Source organism: Protopterus annectens, chromosome 7.part0 (genome assembly GCF_019279795.1).
Source record: "Protopterus annectens isolate FY-2018-M chromosome 7.part0, PAN1.0, whole genome shotgun sequence".
Taxonomy (NCBI): domain Eukaryota; kingdom Metazoa; phylum Chordata; order Ceratodontiformes; family Protopteridae; genus Protopterus; species Protopterus annectens.
The window spans coordinates 223,439,574-223,451,735 of NC_056739.1; the positions used below are offsets into that span (position 1 = coordinate 223,439,574).

At 44.4% G+C, this 12,162-nt stretch overlaps 1 protein-coding gene across 1 annotated transcript in view; it reads left to right on the top strand.

The window, feature by feature from the left end:
• Nucleotides 1–12,162, top strand: part of TRIM33 (tripartite motif containing 33) — a gene marked incomplete in the record, with an annotated part of 2,559,229 nt that overhangs the window by 637,678 nt on the left and 1,909,389 nt on the right.

Below are 12,162 nucleotides of genomic sequence, written 5' to 3' on the forward strand. Positions count from 1 at the left end.
ATCTGGGGCAAGAAACACTGAAGAAGATGGTGTCGGCGGATGCCTTTATACCCCAGCCGCTCTGACGTCGGGGAGGAGGCGACATCAGCCGACGCCGGACCCAGACTTTGAATCCGGCCAACCGAAGGGCTGCCTGAAGCAGGACAACCCATATGTCAGGATTGCAGTTGCATATCTATCGGACATCTACATTTATGGTAGGTGCAAAACTGTACTTTATTTAGTTTGTAATGTGTAGTAAGATTTTTTGTCCAGCCTAATGCATTTTGTGGATGGCTGCGCAGTTCTTGGTACTTAGGCTTTGTGTTTTTGTTTTTTTGATAGTAAAGCCAGGCAGTGTCTCTGGACTTGAGGATTTGTTTGGTTTCTTTACTGAGCCAGGGGTTTGTAGAGGTTCTAACCTTGATTTTGCGCAGTTGAGCGACAGTATCTAGGTGTTGTAGAAATGTTTTGTTGAAATATTCTACAGCCTGGTCAAGTGGGAGGGTTTTTAAGGGGGTCCAGTCACAGTTACCGAGTAAAGTATTGAGGACCTCAGGAGAGAATGTTTTTGTGTTTCTAGTGGATATATAGTTGGTGTTTTTGCATGTACTTGTTCTACGTATAAAGTATATAATGTTGTGGTCACTTAAGGTATCTGGGAGACAGCCTGCATGGGGGTACAATGTGGGGTTGTTAGGACCCAGTCAAGGATGGTTTTCTTTTTTGATTTTTTATCACATCTAGTTGGAATTTGGACTAGCTGCTGGTATCCATGGAGATTTATTAAATTACTCGGTGGTTCTGATATGCAGGTTAACCAGTCTAGGTTGAAATCCCCCAGAATAAGGGTTTCTTGTGAGTATGTGGAAGAACACCAGGATAAGAAGTCTTCAAGGCTAGCAGGTGTATTACCAGGTGGAATATAGATCCCAATTGTGGTGATGACCTTTTTAGGGTGAAGTTGAAGTTGAGATAAGTATGTCCCAATTATTGGGGGAGGGGTAGGAGTTTGGTAAGTGAAGTACAGTTAAGTTGGATTTATACAGTAAGGCAGTTCCACCCCCTTTACGAAGTGGTCTGTCTTGTCTAATGATATTGTAGCTGGTAGGGAGAACTTCTGAATTAGCTATGTTTTTATTTAGCCAGGTTTCTGTTAAAGCAACTATGTCTGTGGAGTTGTATGCTATTGTGGCCTGGAGTTTGGGTATTTTATTTTTGATACTTCTAATATTAATATTTAGCTTTAAAAGATGGTTGGTTTTGCTGTTGTTGTTGATTTGCCCTGGGATGAAGGTAGTGGGGGTGTCATGTTCTGACATTTGTGTTGGAGCAGTTTGTGTTGGACAGGATGGATTTGGGCGTGGGTTGGGGTGGATATCCCCCACTTATGGCGAGCCTGGTGTTAAAATGGTGATACAGATGTTGGAGTTTGGTGAGGGGTGAGAGAAAGTATTGTTTTTTTTTTTTGGGAGTAGGAATGAGAGCATATGTGTTTAGTTCTGAATTGGTCCGTTTTGTAGTTCTTGAACAATTGTGGACAGGTATTATAATGTGTGGAGTCTGTATATGAGAGTGCATAATGCAATGTTGTGTTACTAAGTTTAGGGATATTGCTAGAGTGATAACTTGTGGTGTTATAAAGAATTATTAGAAGACAGACTAGACTTAGTTGTGTGATAGTCATGGTTATAAAGTTTAAAATGGTACTAGGTGGGGGTCTGAATAGGAATTATATGGTTGCACTATATGTGGATGGGTAAGTAGTGTGGGTGATATAAAATGCCTAATGGGAATAAGAGTGATTGGGAGTATTTTTTGTGGAGCAAGTTGGTGTGGTATAATGTAATCTGACTTGAGGAGCTGTGATTGCTGGAGGTGATTTGAAGGTGAGCTGTGGGTGTGGCTGTGATTACTATAACTGTAGAGGTAGTGGGGGTGGGAGGGAATAGGGGGCAGGGCAGGTGAGCGGAGAGAGCCTGAGCGTTAGCAAGGGTAAACGGAGCGGGGCAGAGCCCACTAAGACGAGAGTAAAAGGTAAGTATTACTTTACAAATCTGAACACTTTAAATAAATTTCTGAGGTCTAATGGCTTACCAGCAAGCAGAATGCAATTGCTGAAGAGCACTTGAGCATGGAGCCATCTTAAAATTTCTAGTCTCCCACCAGGGCACATCAGGATTCTAATATAATTGGGGGAGTGAGATAGCACAAGGGGTGTAAACCAGGTGGAATGCAAAGAAACCAGAGAGGCAACCAGTGGAAAACTATCAGTGAATGCCTCAGAGGGGGTAAGTAAGAATTCAAACTACCTGTAAAGTGAAAGAAAGAAGAGACTGCAAACTTTATTAAGTTGGGAGTGTGTCATCAGTTTGACTTGCTGATTACTAACCCGTTTGTGCACAGATTAGAGTAGGGAGATATATTAGTAATGAAGGGGAATGTATAGAGATGCAAATAAACAGGTGGGCCTTCAAGTGATACAGACCAAGACAGAAAGCACTGAGAGGGCTGCTTGATGGTTAATTTAGTCACAGGGATCTGAATTAAATGTATACTGTCTATTGGACAGTTTGGATTACTGCACTAGTGGGGGGGGGGCACAAGGCTACAACAGTCAGTTTTATTAGCACGCTGAGAACTACTAAGAAATAATGCTAATGTAATAGCTTCACTCTCAAAAAATACAAGTAGAATGCCTGAGTGGACTGACCCTGCTCTTGAGGCTCAAAATGTATATCCTTGTTTTGTTTTGCAGTACTGATTCCTTCTTATACTGTATGGGTGGAGTGGTAGCCGCAGACTGCAGATTTGCTTGAGTGTGCTCCTGCTCTTGAGGCGCAAAATGTATATCCTTGTTTAGTTTTGCAGTACTGATTCCTCCTTGTACTGTATGGGTGGAGTGGTAGCCGCAGACTGCAGATTTGCTTGAGTGTGCTCCTGCTCTTGAGGCTCAGTGTATTTCCTTGTTTAGTTCTCTGTTACAAATGATTGGGGTGCAGAGAACTATCTCCAGAGGCTACTTCATCCCTCTAATCTCCTGCCCAAAACCTCAAAAAAAACCTTCCCAATGTTCCACCCAATCAAAGGGAAGAAGCGGCTTCAGAGATAACAAAGCTGTGTCAAGAGTCATCCAACCAGTCCCTCCAGACCAATGTGGAACTGGGTTTTACTCAATATTCTTTAATGCCAAAAAAAAGACTGGGGACTGGAGACCTATCCTGGATCTCAGCAACTTTAAACAAATCAGTTGTGCAAACCAAGTTCCGCATGGTCACTATTCAGTCCATTCTCCCTTTTTAAGGGAGAATGGATGTGCTCAATGGCCGCAGTGGTGCAGCGGTTAGCGTTGTCACCTCATTCCCTTTCGATTCTCGGCTGGAGCTCCTTCTGTGTGGAGTCTGCATGTCCTCCCTGTGGTCAAGTAACATTTAAAGACATGCAGGTAGATGCGTGCGTGAATGGGTGTGCCTTCTTAGAAGGTTGGGTGTCGGGCTGGCAACTCGGCACTGTAAAAATCCACTGCCAGTCATTAGTGGACCGGAGTTCCACTGTGGCGATCCCTAACCAGGAAAAGCCGAAAGACATTACTATGTTTGGATGTGCTCAATAGACCTAAAGGATGCTTATTACCACATCAAAATGGACAGATACTCCAGGAGTTTTCTTCACTTATGGCTAGGAGCCAATCAATACCAGTTCCGAGCCCTGCCATTTGGTCTTTCAGTGGCCCCCAGAATGTTCATGAAATGCAGTGACAGCTCATCTGAAACTTCAAGGATCCAGGTTTTTCCATATATGGACGATTGGCTCCTCTCCTCCCCATCAAGTGTCTTCTGACTATGGCCATCCAGTACACCCTTTCAATAGCAGAGTCCCTGGGAATCACTGTACACTGGGAGAAATCAAACTTAGAACCTACCCAACAGCTGGAATTTATAGGGGCAGTTTTCGATACTCGATCCTGTCTGGTATCTCTCCCAGCTCACAGGCTTCAGAGGTTAAGATTGCAAGTGCATGTTGATACTCTGTCAAAAGGAGGTGTCAGCAAGGGAAGTTCTACAGGCTGTGAGGTCCATGGCTGCAGCCATCCCTATAGTTCCTATGGGAAGATTACACATGAGACTGTTACAGTGGCTCCTGTTGTCCCAGTGGTTTGCAAATCTTCACCCCTAACCTCGCAGGTGCTCGTAACCAACTCTTGCAAGCAAGATCTCCTGTGGTGGATGAGGTCAAATGCAGAGCTTTGTCACTCCTTTCAGCCCCCTTAACCCAACACCACTGTGACCACGGACGCTTCCCTGATAGGGTGGGGGGGCCATTTTCAGGGAAGGACAGTGCAAGGCACGTGGTCGAGCTTAGAGGCCAACGTGTATATCAATGCTCTGGAGTTAAGAGCGGTGCTGTTAGCATTGCAAGCGTTACATCCACTCCTCCCCCCCCCCCCCCCCGGAACGATTGCAATTCAGTAAGACAATGTCAATAGTCTGGTGCATCAGTAAACGAGGAGAAACCAAATCCTACCCCATGTGTCGAGAGGCCATGAGAATTTGGCACTGGGTGATGGCTTTTGACCGATTTTTAATAGCAACGCACATCCCGGGGAGTTCCAACATGATTGTGGACAGGTTGAACAGATGCATTCTCCTTCCACACGAGTGGTCTGTCAATCCCATAGTGACAGCCAAAATTTTCCGCTCATGGGGCCAGCCCTGCTGCGACCTCTTTGCCTCCCCTATGAACAACAAATGCAGCAGCTACATGTTCGTGTTACACTGCTGCAGTCATTACACATGGGTTATCCTGCCGTCACGCGGTCCCGCAGTCAGCCAGAGTACCAAAGTCTTGGTCCGGCATCTGTTGCTGTCGCTTCTTCCCTGATGTCAGTGCGCCAGGGGTATACAAGATGCATCCGGCGCTATTTTCTTCAGTCTTTCTTGCCGCGCGGTGCCCGAAGCAGAAGCAGTTCACAAGTGCTGGTCTGCCGACTCCTGAGATTTTCAAAGTCGAATTTCAGATCCGAAGTCTTCAATAAAGCTAAGTACCCCGTTGGGGAAACTTTTTTTTCTTGCCTCAGACCGATGTCAGAAAAAGTTAATAATTGTATTTCTTGTGGGAAGCAAATATCTCCTAAGGACTTCCACTCTTACTGTATTCCATGTCTAGGCTCTGATCACGACGTCACTAGTTGTCGATTTTGTGCTAGATTTAACAAACACACTATAAAAAGACGTTTTGATTTTGCTTTGCACTACTTTGGCCGAATGTTCAATTGTACTATGCAGTCGGATCAACCGACGACCTCTGTACCGAAAAAACGCAAAGACAAGGATAAAAACAGGCATCCGAGGTCCAAAACAGACTAAACCTCTTCCAGGCCAGTCACCGATTCTCAGTGCGGTGCTTTCGCAGCCCCTGACACCTGCTACCACAGAGCCACAGGCTGCTTCCGACTCCCATGTGGAGACAACTAGGCTTCTGGAAACTCAAGGTATTGGGCCTACGGAAACTAATCCCTCAGATGGGTCCAGAGCCACTGAGCAGGCATCTGCTTCTGAGGGTGTTTTCAGACCTTCACAACTTACCATTAAAACAACAGCCAAGACAAAGGTGCCATTAAAGACAAAGAAACAAGTACAACATTCTCCTGGACAGTCCTCCGTGCCTAAGAAACAGATGCTTAAAATGGCCGAAAACCTCATTACTCTAATCAGAGGTTCCCATCCCCCTCCTGAGAAAAGGCCTAGGCAGGATACAGACTATGATGCCTCTGATCAGGTTTCCATTTCCTCTGATTCCTCTTCAGACCAGGGATACTCTCTACACCCCTCTGAGGACTCTGATGATTAAAAATCTTTCCCTTCAGCCTCTCCTCCTGAGGATTATTCTTTTGGGGAAATTTTGCATACCATGAGGGAGCATTTCCATTGGGAAAGTCAGGATTACTCAGAATCCAAAAAAAGACTCTGGGATTTCCTTTTATTGCCTCAGCACAGGCCCCTGGCTATTCCGCCTGTGCTAGATATTGTGGATGATGTGTTATCTGAATCCAGCTTATCTCCTGATTCTTTACCCCCTGCTCTAGCCAAGCCAGATGGGTATTATAGAGTCCCTGACTCTCACAAGTTTCTTTATAAAAACCCTTCTGCTGATCCAGAAACTATTTCCCAAGGTCCAAAAGGGGTTAAGGTTTCCATTGCAAAAAATCCAGTACCCTCTGACAGATTCCAGAGCTTTGGATAGATGGGGGAAGAAAGTATACACTTCTGCAACTTTAGCAGAAAGAGCTTTAAATTGCCAGTTTCACATGGTTAAGTACCACCAATATTTAATGGCTCAGTTAAAACAGAAAATGCTTGCAAGCTCAGAAGCTCCTGATTGTAAAGAAATGCAGGATTTATTGCATGCAGTTGAACAGGTGGGAAACAATACTCTGCAATGTGGTTTTGATTCTTTAGAGGCCTCTTGTAGAGCCGCAGTTACAGGTTCTGTGATTTGAAGACATGCTTGGTTAAAAGAACAGAGTTTACCTGATCATGTTAAGGCAAAATTATTGGATGCTCCTTTACAGCATGATACCTTGTTTGATGTTAAGGCAGAAGAGGTGTTAAAGAAAATGGAGAATAAAGCTAAATCTATGCAAACAGTCAAGGATTTCTTACAGGTACAGCCACTTCAGTTTAGCAGAAATTGGCCAACAAAGAATTGGTCCTTTCCAGTGTCAGACAGGCCACAGAGAGGCAGATAGACGCCCAAGAGGCAGATGTCAACCCCAAGGCTCAAACAGACAATGACAGTGGGGCACCTCAACCCCAAAAGGAGGCGAGGACAAGTCTCAACTTTACAGGAAACAGTAACAATGACTTTCCCCTTCGTAAGCCAAGCACATCCCTTTTGGAAGCCCCCTTAGGAGGAAAACTAGCACTTTTTTCTCAAAACTGGCAAACAATCACCCAAGACAAATGGATTCTGAATACTGTGTCTCAAGGTTACAGGTTCCACTTTCATACTTTACCAAGGCTAAAAGGAATGCCAGACCTGCCACAAAATCAATGGGCAGAGGCACAAAAACAAATTTCAGCCCTCATGGACATGAGAGCTAATCAAAAAGTACCACAACAGGAACAAGGACAAGGATTTTACTCAAGACTCTTCCTGGTCCCCAGAAAGGACAAGGCCTGGAGGCCCATACTAGACCTTTCAATTCTGAATACTTACCTGGATATTCTGAAATTCAAAATGTTGACATTACAGCAGCTTCTACCTATGCTGGGCAAGAAGGCTTGGCTTTTTACTCTGGACCTCAGAGGCCTTCCTGCATGTTCCTATCAGGCAAAATTGCAGAAGATACCCCAGATTCAAAGCTGGTACAATGCACTACCAATTCTCTGCACTGCCATTTGGCTTTTCTAATACGCCCAGTGTCTTCACAAGGTGCCTGGCCCCAGTAATTGCATTTTGCAGATAAAAAGGTGTCCAAATATAACCATACCTGGACGACTGCCTCATTCAAGTAGAGACAAAGGAAATTCTTCTACAGCATCTGGCCATTTGTAAAAAGGTTGCTAACTTCTCTAGGGTACACAGTAAACGAAAAGAAGTCAAAACTAGTGCCCTCGCAACAGATTATATTCCTTGGTGACAACGGCCCAGATGGCTTACCTCACGCCAGACAAACAAGTTCAACTAACTCAATATTTTCAGTTACTGACAAAAAAGTCCCATCTCCCTGCAAGAAAAATTCTGCAGGCCCTGGGATTCATGGCATCTTGCATACTAATACCATATGCCAGACTGCGTATGAGGAAATTACAATGGTACCTAAAAAGTCAACGCTCTCACAGTTTAGAAGCAGTAATACCAATGATTCCCTGCCTGCAACAGGAGTTCCGATGGTGGGCACAGGCATGTCACCTAAACAAGGGTCAGCCTTTTACCCAACCCACAGCCAGGCAAACTCTAACAACAGATGCTTCGGATTACGCCTGGGGAGCACACATGGCAAGAAAATGCATTCAGGGCAAGTGGACCACAGACCAGATGCATCTTCACATCAGTCAAAACAAGATGTTGGCTGTTCAGAATGCTCTAACAGCTTTCAATGACCTTCTGCATCCAGGATAATTATTATTAAAGACAGACAACACCACAGTAATGTGTTACATAAACAAGAAAGGGGGCACTCATTCTTATCCCCTGTGCAGGCAAGCCATGACCTTGTGGATCACTGCTCTAACGTATCAAGTTCACTTGCAAGCACAATTTCTGCCAGGAAAGAAAAATACTCTGGCAGACGACCTAAGCAGAAATATGGACCCTGATGAATAGAAATTGAATCCACAAATCTTCAGCATGGTAAAGCAAAAATGGGGATGCCCAGACATAGATCATTTTGCCTCCCCACTGAATTGCCAACCACAAAAATTCTGCACAAGGACTTATCACAAACAAGCATGGAAAGTGGATGCTCTTGTTCAGCTGGAAAAACCTAGAAGTGTACACCTTCCCGCCTCTGCCTCTCCTTTCAAAGGTACTCCTAAAAGCCAGACAAGAAAAACCACACATGATCCTGATTGCTCCAGACTGGCCACGCCAGCACTGGTACCCTATCCTAAGGAACTTGGCTCAAGGCCCACCATGGATTTTGCCTCAAATTCCACACCTTCTGACTCAACAAAACAATCAGATCCTGCACGGTCAGCTCAAAACCCTAAACCTGGCTGCATGGCAGATACATTAGTCAAACAGGCAACACCTCTCTCTAAAGTGGTTATGGATGTCATTTTGGAGGCAGGAGGCCTAGCACAAGGTAAGCTTGCTCAGTAAAATGGAAGAGATTCTGCGCCTGGAACCAGGCTCAAAGCCTTGACCCTCTTGTACCAAACATTCCTCAGATTTTACAATACTTAACTGAGATGCTGGACAGAGGCCTATCCTTCTCGTCAATTAAGATCCACGCCTCTGCCATTTCAGCACATTACAACACAGATCCTCCTTTATTCTCTTATCCCTTGCTAAAGCAGTACCTCAGAGGGGCTAAAAACATAAGACCACCCTGGAGAGCACCAACTTGGGACATCAGTTTCGTTTTGGAAAAACTGATGCTACCACCTTTTGAGCTGGCCAATACAGCCGATCTAAAGTTTTTATCATGGAAAACAGCTATGCTCCTGGCAGTAACTTCAGCACGAAGAGTTTCAGAGCTACAGGCATTAATGGCAGTGGAACCTTTTATAATTTTTCATCAGGACAGGGTTTCTTTAAGGACAAACCCTACCTTTATGCCAAAGGTGGTATCTATGGGGGGGGGTTTAACCAAACCATCCATTTGACAACTTTTTATCCAAACCCCCAGAATAAAGGGGAGAAACTTCTGCATTCTTTGCACATACGCAGGCAGCTACACGTCTACTTGGACAAAACAAAAGCTTTCAGGAAAACTGAGCAACTGCTTGTAGATTATGCTGCAGGATCACAGGACAAGGCTATCTCAAAGCAGACTATATCCAAATGGATAGGACACTGTATTCGTTACTGCTACACTCAGCATGGAAAATCAGTCCCAAATAACATTAGGCCACATTCCACCTGGGCAACAGCCTTTCTCAGAGGAGTACCTATCAAGGAAATTTTGGAGGCTGCAACTTCAAGTTCAGTGCACACCTTTACCAAGCATTACCACCTGCCTCTTTACTCTAAATCCAGAGCAGGATTTGCCACTGCAGTTCTGCAGGGCCTCATAGCCAATCCTAACTCTTTATAGACCAACCACCCAACCTTAGCTTTGGGGTTCTACCCAAGTGTAATGACTGCAGCAGTGTAACACGATGAACATAGTACAGTTTTGTACCTACCATAAATGTAGATGTTAGAGAGTTCACACTGCTGCAGTCCAGGTTACCCTCCCTCCACTCCCTCTGAACTAGCTGGACTTATCTATACCTTTCTATCCTATACATCCTTTGTGGTGTATTTGCTTGTAACTGAAGGTATTATTTTTATTTTATATGTATATTTTTTATTAGCAATATGTATTGCCTACCTACTTGGGGACATCTGGGGCAAGAAAAACCTGAAGAAAATGGCATTGGATGCATCTTCTATACCCCTGGCGCACTGACGTCAGGGAAGAAGCGACAGCATCCGATGCCGGACCAAGACTTTGGAACTCTGGCCGACTGCGGGACCGTTTGATGGCAGGATAACCCAAGTGTAATGACTGTAGCAGTGTGAACACTTGAACATCTACATTTATGATAGGTACAAAACTGTACTTTCGCTCTTTGTCCCCACAGGGGCGGTCCCTGAGAGACGCTCTGCCTCAATTGTCCCACGGGTCTCCTGTACGCATATCCTCCAATTCCCTTGATACCTCTATTCTTAAAGAAAGCTATTCGGTTGAGATGCAAGGTGATCCTCATTGACCCATTCTGGCCTCGTCAAGTGTGGTTCCCCTTCCTCCGGCCTCATCTATTACAGCCTCCATGGATCGCGGACACTCGTCCAGACATGATTTCTCACCCCCAAGGGTTGAGTCACCCAAATCTGTCCAGTCTGAAGCTGACTGCTTGGTTTTTCCACTTCTGTTAGTCACCAGGCAGGAAGCCCTTTCATCACCAGTTCGTGATATTATTCTGGCCTCCCATAAACCATCCACCAGAAAACTTTATAGAGGTAAATGGAAAAGGTTTTCTATATGGTCTAAAGAGCGGATGCTAGATCCTTTTTCAGCTCTGGTCTCTGTCATCCTTCAATACCCATCTGTGTTCTTTGAAAATGGAGCATCGGCTTCTACCATAAGAGTCCATTTAGCAGCAATTTCTAATTTCCATAATGGTTTAGAGGGCACTTCACTTGTATCCATTCGCCTATGCAAAGCCTTTCTCATAGGTGTATTTCACAACAGACCTCCAATTAGGCATCCCTTAGAGACGTGGAATCTGTCCCTAGGATTGTAATCACCATCTCAACCCCCACTTTGAGCCTGCTGCAAAATGTGACCCCAAATTTATCTCGTGAAAATCTCTTTTTGATAGCTGTCACAGCTGGACTGATCTCAGAATTACAGGCCTTGTACATCGAGACCATACCTAATAATTTCATGAAGACAGAGTATCTCTACGTCCTAATCCATCTTTTCTCCCCCAAGTGGTTTCTGATTTTTCTGTGAACCAATCCATCGAGCTCCCAGTATTTTCCCCAAACTATTCGAATAAAGGAGAGTACTGCCTACACTCCTTGGATGTGCATAGGCAACCTTGTGTTTACCTAGACAGGACTAACTCTATCCACAAGTCAGACCAACTTTTTGTCTTTCTCTGATCCAAGAAATGGGATATGCTGTTTCAAAACTCACTTTATCAAAGTGGCTCAGAGATTCTATTTCTTTTTCATATTAATGTACAGATGAGCCTAGACCTCGCAATATCAAAGCACATTCAACTAGAGCTATAGCAACCTCTATAGCCTTTCACTCCAGAGTCTCTATGGATGACATTTGCGCAGCTGCCATTTGGGCTAAACCACACACTTTCATCAAACATTACAAGTTGGATATGGTCTGCAGGGGAAGAGTGGCCTCCAGCTCAATGGTGCTCAGGAATGTTCCTCCATAAGGGCCACCCAGGTTTTTCAGGTAGCTTGGGATTCTGTCCTATCAGTGTTGACTAGAAAGAAGATTAACAACATCAGATAAAGAAGTTATGTCCTACCATAACATTCCATCTGTGTTGTTGATCTTTTTCCATTCATCACACCCCACCCTCCGTCCCCACCAAAGGCTCCTGATGAATCTCTTGGGTCCTTGTGGTGTCAGGGTTTTTGCGTGGAAATGGCCTCTGCTTTATTTCTATGTCTTCTACAAACTCCATCTGAGGTAACAGGAAGAGAAAGGCATTGTGGGTAGCAGCATAGCTCGAGAGTTTTTGGTGTACGCACGCTTGGTATTAGGGTGACACGGTTCCGAGCGACTCTGAACTGAACCCATCAGTGATGAATGGAAGGTGATCAACAGCTCAGATGGAACGTTATAGTAAGACGCAACTTCATTTTTACAATAATCAGAACTCATTCACTATGAAAATGAAATCAATACTGAAGAAGTCCAACATTCTGAAAAACTCTGATTAGTTATAGTTTTCTTGTCTGACTAAAGAACACTGTATCTGATCTAAACTAATTTAT